Raw genomic sequence first — 9,447 nt, forward strand, 5'->3', positions numbered from 1 at the left:
CTGGCTGGTCTGCGCGGTGTTGAGCCCAGCCTCTGTGTCAGTGATAATTCATCAGAACGGCCTTGGGGGGGGGGCTGGGGGCTGGGGTGGGGTGGGGGGGCGCTCTCCACTCCCGTCTCCTTGTCTTTGATAAGCTGCCGTGTCATTCGCCGATCCTTAAATAAAGCGCAGGATGCGCGGGCGATATATCCCGTCTCCTGTCGCCTGTCTCCTGTCGCCCTGTCGCCTGTCTCTCTGTCGCCTGTCGTGTCTCTGACGCGCTGTCGTCCTGTCTCTCTGTCGCTCTGTCCTCTGTCGCTCTGTCGCCCTGTCTCTCTGTCGCTCTGTCGCTCTGTCTCTCTGTCGCTCTGTCGCTCTGTCGCTCTGTCGCTCTCTGTCTCTCTGTCGCTCTGTCTCTCTGTCGCTCTGTCTCTCTGTCTCTCTGTCGCCCTGTCGCTCTGTCTCTCTGTCTCTCTGTCGCTCTGTCGCTCTGTCGCTCTGTCTCTCTGTCTCTCTGTCGCCCTGTCGCCCTGTCTCTCTGTCGCCCTGTCGCCCTGTCGCCCTGTCGCTCTGTCTCTCTGTCTCTCTGTCTCTCTGTCTCTCTGTCTCTCTGTCTCTCTGTCGCTCTGTCTCTCTGTCTCTCTGTCTCTCTGTCTCTCTGTCTCTCTGTCTCTCTGTCTCTCTGTCTCTCTGTCTCTCTGTCTCTCTGTCTCTCTGTCTCTCTGTCTCTCTGTCTCTCTGTCTCTCTGTCTCTCTGTCTCTCTGTCCGGCGCAGTGAAAGTGCTCTCAAACGGGCGCGGCGGGTAAGATGCAGGGTGCGCAGTACTGCAGGAGGGAGAGTCTGAGTGTGTGTGTGTGAGTACGTGTGAGCATGTGTGTGCGTGTGAGTGTGTGAGGGTGTAATGTGTGTTGTACTCTCAGCCCTTTTTGTGTGTTGCGCTTGCTCACAGTTGCGGGGTAGGGGGTGTGGGGGTGGGGGGGGGGGGGTTTAGGGTGGGAGGGAGGTGGTGGCAGTCAGTGGGGTCTGCGGGGGAAACAGTATGGAATCAGCCGGGCCTTATCAGCGGGCGCACAGCGATATCGATCACTCCCTCCCCGGCTGGCGGTGGGCTGGGGTCCGCGGGACGCCGGGCCCATTGTCCGGCTGTGATGGATCATCGCAGGCAGGCTGCTGCAGAGCTGCTGATAATCCTGCTGGAACAGGGGCTGGGGGGGGGCTCTGGAGGAGCGACACTGGACCTGCACCGTCTCAAACCAACTTTCTGCTTCACACCCTGGGGCTGGGGTGGGGGGGTGGGGGGGGTGGGGGGCAGCGTGGGGCTCTGGAGGAGCGACACTGGACCCACACCGTCTCAAACCAACTTTGAACAGTTTGAACAGAGAGAGGTGGTGGCAGAGAGGGAGAGAGAGATGAAGAGAGAGAGTGGACAGAGAGATGAGTTGTTGAGAGTATGAGAGAGATGGAGAAAGGGAGAATGAGGAGAGAAAGCTAGTAAGATATGGAAAGTGAGATGGATAGAGAGAGAGATGGAGAATGATAGAAACGGAGAGAGAGAGAGTGAGATGAATGGACTGATGGAGAGTGAGGAGAGAGACAGAGGTATGGAGAGAGAGATGAATGAAGAGAGGTGGACAGTGAGATAAATAGAGAGGTGGATAGACTGAGAATGAGAAGGAGAGATGCAGCGTGAGATGGAGAGAGAGAGAGAGTAGAGGACAGAGATGGAGAGAGAGGCCCTGTAGACTGAGGGGGTTGAGGATAGGGTCAGCAGGACTTGGCTGTGCATGGTATCCCAGAATCCTGTGCTTCGCCCAGCTCAGTCAGAGCACAGTCCTCAGCAGCAGAGGAGCAGCTCAGGCTGAAGGTTAAAATGGGATTTGCTGTGTAATGTGTGTGAAGCGCGTCCATGCCTGACTGAGCCCTGTGAGCTGCCACACAGTGACTAAAGCTAGCCATGCTACCAGCCCCAGAATTACATTATCATAAACAGAGAAATACATACACTCTGTGTGGAAATTGTGCTGACACTTTAGTTTTTGCTTTTGCAGTTTGTTTTTTTTTTCGACGACGGCTGTGTTGTTTAGAGGAAGAAAGCCATTTGCTTGCAAGCGATTGCTTTGTCTTTTTTGGTTTTGCTATATATTCTTTTTGGCTTAATGACACATTTAAATAACACGACACACACAACCCAAGCGGACTATATACTGTGAATTAAGCTGACAGCCAAGTCTGCAGCACCAGGCTAACAGCTGAGGACCTGCTCTTTCACGAAATCATCCTCTTTCAGTTTATTTTATTTGCTTCTCATTCAGTCCCTTAAAGAATCTCCACAAACACAAACAAATAGTTTCTGCATGCCTCACCCATTACCTCACTCTACATGATTTTGGGGCTCTAAGTCATTGGAGAGCTATCCACAGAAAAAAATGTACTTTTTAAGGCAGTGCTTCACTAGTTGCTCAGAATAAAGCAAACTTGCATGTCCAGACATTTGTCTTCTGTCAGCTGAGCAGGTCAGGGTGTCGGTAGGATCTGAAGACAGGCGGTGTGCTCAGCCGTGTCTTTGTTTCCCATGAGTCAAGAGGCCGTAGTTAATTGCAAAAAAAGAATCTCTCTATGATGTCATTAATATGCTGGCGAAGTGCCTGATGGGATTTGTAGTGCATTGCCAAACCGGGAGACTGGCACTGCCAAAGAATCGCAGAGTTATAAGAGCAAACGTTCCAATTAATGCTTTTGAAAAGGTATCAAGCTTTAGTTTGGCATGTACTGCCAGCACAGATGACAGCAATGCCACTGTGAAAGCCAGACCCCATCATGCAGCGGACAGAAGGGCCTCCATTATGTGGTCATCATTATTGTTTGCATGTGTAGGGAGGGGTGGGGTGGCTGGAGGACTCCAGTGGCTTGTGTGCTGTGTTGTGGCCGATGACCTTTGACCCGTCCTGTCACGCCACAGAAGGCGCCTCTGAACCTGATAAAAATGGCCCGGACCCCGCCTTGCTTATCTGCAGGGAGGCGGCGGGGGGGAAATTTCGTTATTGCGCTTTATGAATGCGCTGTATTGCGTGTTGGGGGGGTTAGGCTCCTGTAAAAGGTCAAGGGGTAAAGGCTGTGGCCTGGTGAGGGGGAGGGCCATTTCTGGGCTGCCTCTGATGAACCGGGGGAAGAGAAGGGACAGGGGCAGGGGCAGGGGGGGAGAGGTCACCTTGACCAGCTTGTGGGTGCCAGACTCAAACTGCAGCCCTCCAGGACTGGAGTTGAACTGGTCTCCTCAGAATGGAGCCCCTGACCGCTCCTCCCTCTGTTTCAGTTCAGCTCATTTAAACGAATGTAAAGTAAGTTGAATAAAAAAAAAAAAAAACACAAAGAAGGTGAAAGCCAGGCTCCTTAGCAGCGCATGAGTGTGCGGACAAAAGTATCTACTCATTCAAAATGTCTGCTTATTGAAATGGGTAGAAAATGGGCTTTTAAACAGGACCTTTTTAAACGGGACCTTTTGATAATGAGTTCTCTCTCTCTCTCTCTCTCTCTTTCTTTGGGCTCCTTCCCCTCAGAAGACGTTAGCATTGTGGACTGAATGACAATAACCCATAAAACCTCTTGGTTTCATTAGGATTTTCATTAACGTGTTTTGCCCGTTGCTGACGGTAGCTAAGCTACGCTCTCCCGTTAGCCTCCCGATGGCTGAATGGCGTCGTCTTGACCGGCGGTTCGAGAGTGGGGCCTCCGTCTCCACGCGGGGCGAGCGGGGCGTTTCAAAGAAGTTTTAATTTCGCTCCCGCAGTGAGGGAACGGGCGGTCGGAGAGATGTAAACCGATCGTAGGAAGGTTGAAGGCTCGGTTTTCCCGACGCGCTCCGTCTCGTCTGACGGAAGCTTCCGGGCCTCGGAGAGAACGGGAACGTCTGCACCTCGGGAAGGTCGGAGATTTCCCTCTCGTGCGCGCGCGACCGGAATTCCGCCCCGCTGGGCTCCCGGGGTTATCATCGGGAAAAGGGATCGGATCAGCCGAGCCTCGCGCTCTGTGATTGTAATTAAAACCGCTGAACGGGGGGGGGTGGGGGGGGGGGCACAGACCGCTCGCCTCAGCGGGAAGTAAAAACCTTTCCTTTCACCCCAATTTAGAGATCCTGGAGAGGGAAAGAAAGAGAGAAAAAAAACGCTTAGATACCGAGCGAGATGATTTGTTTCAAATGAAATTATTATGAAAATTCATAGGCCCTCGTATGGAGCTGTATCACAAACCAGCCGTCAAGGTTCTGCAAATACAGGTCAGTTTAATCATTTATTTATGGAACGGCATAATGTCCATCTGTGTGTGATGTGTGGTGTTTCCCCTCCCAGGCTGGTATGGTGCTACGTGTACCTGTGCATATTGCTGCTGGATATTCTACGCAGAGGCTCTGAAATTGATATTCATGCGGCATCATTTCCACGCTCCTCAGATTGTAGATTTTTATGAGAACATCAAGCAGTCATCTATTTTCTCAATGGCGAATAAAATCTGGCATTAATTTGCCTTATCGGATTTAGCTGTGGAGCACAACCATGGAGAAATAATCTAAGATGTGAATGGCTTGTAGATTGTCTTATTTTCTTTTGGAAAAGATGCTGAGATTTTGAGTGTGTGTGTGTGTGAGTGTGATTGTGTGTTAATGTTGCTGTGCATTGTATTTTAATTTAGATTCAAAGGCCAGCCTTTGTGTGTGTGTGTGTGTGTGTGTGTGGGGGGGGGGTGGGGGGGACATTTTCTTTGACAACCCCTCTAACAGCCCTGCTGGAAAGGCCCTTTATGATCGCATGAATAATTCAAAGAGCAGGTGTCAATCTGACAAACTTCCTGCCAAGGCCAGTCCATCGGTCCTGCTGCTCCGAGCCCATTGGTCCTCCCGCTCCAAGCCCATTGGTCCTCTCGCTCCGAGCCCATTGGTCCTCCCGCTCCGAGCCCATTGGTCCTCCCACTCCGAGCCCATTGGTCCTCCCGCTCCGAGCCCATTGGTCCTCCCGCTCCGAGCCCATTGTGCTGTCCTGGGGAGTCCCGAGCAGATGCCCCCTCTCTCACCCCTCGGCCCCCTGTCCACCGCACCCCCACCACACCCCTCGCCACGCCCCAGACACGCCAGCTGTCCCGACACAACCAGAGCTCTGATCCGTGTTCGTACGGGAGACGGGCGCTTATATTTCTGCATTTCATGAATTGCAGATTCATAAACTTACAGCTATAATCCCGTCGTAATTTAATTCATATTTGCTTTGTACTGCATACAGTGCCTTACGGAAGCCTAATGATTTATGTACATGTCTGACACAGAGACTACGTGGCGTCCCACTTCAGAAGAGCTTTGGAGCATTACAGAGTTAATGAGTTTCTGCCCTGCAGCCTGTGGTTGGCGGTGGTGATTTCAGGAGGCCTCAGATCAAAGAGTTTGGGAACTGCTGCTTTAATGTACAGTTTATCACCAGTGTGCATTACATATTATTGTTGGTTGCTTAGTGCATCAGTAATGCAACTGCTTCATTTTCTGGTGTGCTGGGAACAGCCTTGATAAGGTGTACTGCCTGTAGGTATGCCCCCCGATACAGTGCTTGATGAGGGAGGCGATATCACTTAGAAAGGTAGGTTCTGATGTTTGGCCAATGAGTGCGCGTTTGTTGTTGCACGGAGGTCCTGTTGATTGCTTCATGGTCTGTTGATGGGTTTGCCAATAGCCTGCAAGTTCTATGTCAGGTGTCCTCTTTCTGAGGGTTAGGTTGGTGCAGTTTTGTCGCCAGCACTAAGAGATTCATACATGTGGGATGAGACCACAATACTCAACCCTGAATGCCTGTAGTCATTGGCTGTTGCCTGTGAGGTCTTTTGTGGCTGTTTCCCTGAGTGCATTATGGCTGTTGCCTGAGGTGATTGATGGCGTTGCCTTGAGTCTATTGATGGCCCACGGCTGACTTGACGGACCCGAGCGACGCCCTCCCAGGCGTCGGCGGGAGTCGCCTGTGCTGGCGATCGCCCCCTGTGCTGGAGCTCATGCTCAGGCCGGAGCAGGCATGCTGGGAAGTCACACAGTGGCTCCAGTGCTTGTGATTGGTGTGTGTGTGTGTGTGTGTGGTGCAGGGTTTTCAGTTGTGAAACACATCTGAGCTGACTTTTTTTTTAAAGTCGGGTGACAGGGATGTTCTCCTTGCTGATGATGTCACCACCACTACCGACACCATTGCCCTTGCTTCCGGTTCCTTCCAGAACGGCTCCTGTGTTGGTTGCGGTTAAAATCGGAGGCCGGTATTCTCTGTTCCCCCCCCAGCCCCTCTTGTTAATCAGGCTCCCGCAGGGGGGCGGCGCTGGCTCCCCTCCCGTTCCCCACTATTCTTGTGCTTAAACAGCCCCCGACAGCCGGCCCCTGGGGCACGCCTCTCGCTTTAATAAAGCAGTCTGCGTTTGTCTAATTCTTTATTAATCTGCAGGGCCCACAGAAGGCCCGCTTTGTTTGGCTGGGCTGTAATGGGCCCCGCGGTGGCAGGGATCCACGGGAGCGGGCTGGCTGTCCAGCGCTGGCGGCCCGACTGTTGTGGTAATGATCTGCCATTGGCTGGCTCGGCGGGCGAGAGCGCTGCTGCAGGTATACGTCCAGAAACTTCTTGGCAGGAAGGAGCTCCTGCGTGCAAAAGCCTTTGTTCTGCCTCGGAATTGCCATTGGTTAATCGCTGCGTCATCCTTTATGATGTCATAGTCGGGCTGACCCTTCCTCAGTTCCAAACTCCAGTACGTTGCAGAGCTAATTACCAGCGAAGCTTGGAGAAAGAACGGCTCCTGTGTGTATAAGCCTCTTTACTGTCTTTGAATGCCATTGGTTAATTGCTGCGCCATCCTTTATGATGTCATAGTTGGGCTGACCCTTCCTTGGCTCCAAACTCCAGTACATTAGTTAATTTAGACAATTAAGCACTCTTATCCCGAGCTAATTACCCACAAGGCTAAGAGAGCAAAGCTAGACCCAGAAAATCAAAGTAGACTCCAGTGTGGGAGAGACGTTATTATTTTGCTCAGCTGAGCCTTTTGTTCAGAACAACTTAACACTGTTTACTGTTTTACACACAATCCATTTATGCGGCTGGCTATTTTACTGAAGCAATTCATGCAACTTGCCTCCAATTGTTTCCGGATTCACTGTGATCCAGTCTTAATGAAGGGCTGTGCCGAAGCTTGTTTTTCCCAGACATTTTCTGGAGAGGTGGAGGGGGGGGGAGTAACTTGGTGCAAATGAGCTCATTCGTCTTGCCTGTGCAGTAGCTGTGCGTGCTCTTTCTTGGTCAGGCTGTAATTAATGTGGTTCGTCTCTAGCTCCTCCCCTCCTTTTGTTTAGCGCGTCTCTGCTCGAGCGCGCCGGTGGGACCCGTGCCTTTCAGCGCCGCCGCGATCCCGCTTATTAATCTCATCCTCAGGAGCGGCGGCGGTGCGTTCTCCCGCCTGCTGGGGGAGCGGGGGGACTGACGCGCGCGCGGGTCTGAGCGTTTCCTCACCTGCTCCGCTAGCCGCCGCTACACCACGCTATGCCTCGCTATGCCACGATGTGCCACGCCGTGCTAAGCTACACCATGCTATGCTACGACATGCTACACCATGCTACGGCATGCTACGCTATGCCATGCCATGCCACACTATGCTACGCCACCACAAGCCATGCCATGCTAAGCTATGCTATGCCATGCTACGCTACACAATGCTATGCTACACCATACTACACCTTTGCTACACCACGCTATGCTACACCATGCTACACCATTCTACGCCATGCTACGCTACACCATGCTACGCCACGCCATGCTATGCTATGCCACGCTACGCTACACCGTGCTACCCATGTTTGGGGCTGCTCTTGTGTGGGTGTTTTGCATACATGGGGGGGTACATGGGGTATATTTTGTGTACATAAGGGAGACAGCTGAGAAAAGGGGGGGGGGGGCGGCGGTGGAGGGGCAGGGGGTAGTTGGGGGTGGGTAGTGGAGCACATGGTTTCTCCATGGAAGGATGGGTGCGGGGGGGGTGGGGAGGCAATGAGCACAGATAAAGGCACCCCTGTGTGCTACAGATGGTGTGTATGTGTGCGTGTGGGTGTGTGTGTGTATATTTGTATCTGTGTGCGTGTGCATGTGGGTCACATGGGCTCTGATTGAGCCATTGATTTGTTGGTGGGTCACATGGGCTCTGGTTGAGCCATTGATTGGTTGGTGGGTCACAAGGGCTCTGATTGAGCCATTGATTGGTTGGTGGGTCACATGGGCTCTGATTGAGGCATTGATTGATTGATTGATTGATTGGTTGGTGGGTCACATGGGCTCTGATTGAGGCATTGATTGGTTGGCAGGTTCTCTGCACTAATGGCCTGATGGGTAGTGTTTATCTCCTGACAGTTTGCAGAACGTAATAAAGACACATTTATGAAATGTGAGCTTCTTGCCAGCGCCCTGCAATTGATTTTTAAAATTTATTTATTAATTTTTTTTGAAAGTCAGATTGCATCTTCCCTCGTGCAGTGTTTTATTAAACCATCATAGCTGGTAGCTGGGAACGATCGGGATAGAATGGGCCTCTGGGGACAGTGGCTTGTGTTAGGGAAAAGGAGTACTATTAAATAATTTAAACCAACAGCATGAGGGGCGGGGGGGATTGGGGGGTTGTGCTGGTCGGGGGGGGGGGGAGAAAAAACGGTGTCTAGCAGCAGGAATGAAAACAAAACCGAACTTAATTTCAGTCGTATGTTACTGTAGCGTATATAGACTAAAAACACATTTGCACTGAACGTATTGATTTGGAAGGCTAGGCTTGTCCCCTTCCCCCCTCTCTCTCCCTTGCTCTCCCTCTCCCTCTCCCTCTCTCTCCCTCCTTTGCTCTCCTCTCTCTCTCTCTCTCTCTCTCCTTTCCTTGCTCTCTCCCTCTCCCTCCCCTCCCTCCCTCTCTCTCTCTCTGTCCCTTCCTTGCTCTCTCTCCCTTGCTCCCTCTCTCTCTCCCTCCCTCCCTCCCTCCCTTCCTCCCTCTCCCTCAGCAGAAACATGAGCCCTGCAAGGAGGCGTTTAATTTACTGGCACATCGAGGCACATACTTTTATAGACCCGACACTCCAGCGTGCAGCTCTGGTTTGAGAGAGAGAGGGAGGGAGAGAGTGAGAGGGAGGGAGTGAGAGGGAGGGAGAGAGAGAGGGAGAGAGTGAGAGGGAGAGAGGGAGGGAGAGAGTGAGAGACTGAGATAGGGAGGGAGTGAGTAAAAGGGAGAGAGTGAGAGAGGGAGGGAGAAAGAGAGCCCATCTCCGGAGGTTGCTTATTAAATTTCCAATCAGAGCTTCTGGTACGATGGCAGCCGTAAAACACTCATTCCCCTTGCGCAGGGTGCTTGGCGGTATCGCTGGAGCTCGTGGGAAATTGAGTATTACTTTGTGTTGATTTAAGGCTGGGGGAGGGGCAGATGGGGGGTGCAGA

General features: G+C 52.2%; 1 protein-coding gene across 1 annotated transcript in view; it reads left to right on the forward strand.

Moving 5' to 3' along the window:
* The window catches only part of LOC135264612 (tetratricopeptide repeat protein 28-like), a 197,304-nt gene that overhangs the window by 24,754 nt on the left and 163,103 nt on the right, over positions 1–9,447 (forward strand).

The sequence above is a fragment of the Anguilla rostrata genome, chromosome 10 (assembly GCF_018555375.3).
Source record: "Anguilla rostrata isolate EN2019 chromosome 10, ASM1855537v3, whole genome shotgun sequence".
Lineage (NCBI taxonomy): Eukaryota > Metazoa > Chordata > Actinopteri > Anguilliformes > Anguillidae > Anguilla > Anguilla rostrata.